General features: G+C 44.9%; 1 long non-coding RNA gene across 1 annotated transcript; it reads right to left on the bottom strand.

The window, feature by feature from the left end:
• Positions 1–295: 295 nt before the first annotated feature.
• LOC149200128 (uncharacterized) lies at positions 296–1,072 on the bottom strand. The gene is made up of 3 exons (XR_016253339.1): positions 841–1,072; positions 659–733; positions 296–556 (listed from the first exon to the last, which is right to left on the bottom strand). It is a non-coding gene; the product is annotated as an uncharacterized LOC149200128 (long non-coding RNA).
• Between the last annotated feature and the right edge of the window lie 1,378 nt (positions 1,073–2,450).

A 2,450-nucleotide genomic window follows, 5' to 3' on the forward strand; every position in this document is an offset into this window, starting at 1 on the left:
GGAGAAGTCGGGAATACAACCGAGACAGTGGACTTATCAGACGAGAAATTATAAATGAATTCCATTAACGGTAACAAGAACCATGATAACACGGACATGCATATATATGTAAACTTGAAAGTTACAAACACCAAGGGCAAACAATATGTTACCGAGCCGCAAGTGAACGGCCAAATCTTGCAGTACCTGGGTCGATATGATCCATAACCTTTCTTCAAAAAACAAAAAAAAATTCAATAACCAATGCGGTAGCAAAAAAAATAGAGATTCATAAATATTAAGCCATGGCCGCGAGTCTACATTAACTGTTCAGGAGAAATAAAAACTGGGTCCGGCCCAGACAACAGTAACCACAGGCTTTAAGCCAGAAACCGGTTCTAAATGTATACAATTAATGTAACAATCCAGTTCACAGATATATCAACATTCATTTACAGTCGGCAACTTAAGTAACTTTCCAACGCAGAACTTCTGGGAACCTTAGGGTTCCACCGGAACCCATATCCCGTAGTCGGGAGAAATAGGTAATGAGCGGACTGTGGCGAGCCAGTACCTTCTGCGACCAACCATAAACAAAACAATAAGGTCGCCACGGCTAGACTCGAGAGAAGAACGGTTAACCAGATCGGCGTAATACATAAACGATGGAGGGACGTACCTGAGGGATGGCCGAGTCACTCTGGTGCTGGAAGGAGACCCTGCATCTCCTGGCCGAACTCGGGAACAAGCCCAGCTGCAACCACAAACAATACCGCCTTAAGAAAACTGTAACACGAAAGGCATAACAGAATTAACCCAAAAACTCAATATAAGTAGAAGGCGCCGAGACTGTAACCTTACCCGGGCTCTGTAGCGAAAGGTAAATATAGCCTGTAGTATGGACGCTCGGCGGATCTGTGCTAGCTCGGCGGAGAAGGAGATCACTCGGCGGAGGGGGACTGAACCAAACTCGGGCAGCGGCGAATGGGGCCGTGAACGTCGGGACGCCGAGTTTTACCAGTTCCGAACGATCGAGAAGGGGCCATCATCGAGATTGGAGCCGGAGGGCCTCCTACCCTCGGATGCATACCAAAGCATCCAAACCATTGATCTGAGCGGTAAAACTTAGGCGGCAAACTTTGACACCCTCCCATCACGTGATCGGGCCGGCGATAGTAAATGCAGCGCCCAAATGGTTACAGCTAAAGGCGCCAGCACAGCATCAGGGCAGGACGGCCTCGGGTTGCTAATTCCGGTAACGGAAATATGCAAGGCGCCAACCCCAAACGTAAGCCGAAGTCCATGCACGATGGCCGGAAACAGAGAATGCCATAAACCATATGGATATCACTCGCCGCATCATATCCATTCAAACATATGTAAACCAAATGAAATCCGTGATAATGTAAACTATATTATCGCATGGTAAGTGAGATCAATGTAAATATATTATCGAATGGTAAGAGTAGGTCGGTAATATTAATTTTTTTTTTTTTATGTGTGTGCGGGTATGTGACAACAATCAAAAACCGCCGGAATCTCTTCCAACCAAGAAGAAGGTGATAGCCCTGTAGAGAGTCCCATGATTTGATTCTGTAAGTAAAACGCAGCGTGTTTGAATTAAGATCGCTTCGTAGCGAAAAAGTGGGACCACCCTCTAAGCCCAAGTATTCCATCCCTCCTACGCTCCCACTGATTAAGCCCTCCGCGGGCGGAATATACCGTCTCTATCCCATAGATATGGGTCGCCATAGATGACTTTACGGATATCCAATGGAACAATATCACATGTTACAGTATCTCACCGTTGCCAATGGAAGACTCGAAAGTGCACTGCTCCGTTACCTGCGACTCCACGTCCCTATGCAATCATCCCAATGGGTATGGTTGGGGATTCGGTCCCTCACTCGACCCGGGCTGTTGTACCAGTCCCTCCGGAATCGGATTCCTTTGCCGGAATCATTTCTTCATGCCGTTACTCCAGTCTCCTTGATTCGTATAGTCACTCGAAACGACTATTCTTTCTCTGCTCGTTGAGTCTTCCCCTCTATTCTGGAAATCCTCTCCGCAAAAACTAGTTTAAATAACATAAATCAAGATTTCATTTTATATTTTTCCACAGGATTTTTGCATAGAAAAATCCAAAAAATCACAATAAAAACAACTCCTTTTTCAACTCCACCAACTGCCAGTCCTGTCAGCTGTGACCCAGAGAAACTTCCAGACAACCCGACGAAAATTTGTAACATCCCTGTGAAAATGTATGCTCACCTCATGGGAAAATGCGTGCAGTGATTGACTTGTCTTCAAGAGGTAGGTGACTGAATATTTGGCACGTCACCTTTTGGATGTTTGTATGAAGTTCGGTCTATAACACCACAGAATTGCCTTGATGGCAGTCTTTTAGTTGATTAATTTTTATTTTTATTTAAATTAGAATGTTAAAGTGTTTGAATCATTTTTTGATGATG

This window comes from Pinus tabuliformis, chromosome 2_1 (genome assembly GCF_031772625.1).
Source record: "Pinus tabuliformis cultivar Carrire ecotype Pingquan chromosome 2_1, CPIR1, whole genome shotgun sequence".
In the NCBI taxonomy this organism is placed as follows: Eukaryota; Viridiplantae; Streptophyta; class Pinopsida; order Pinales; family Pinaceae; genus Pinus; species Pinus tabuliformis.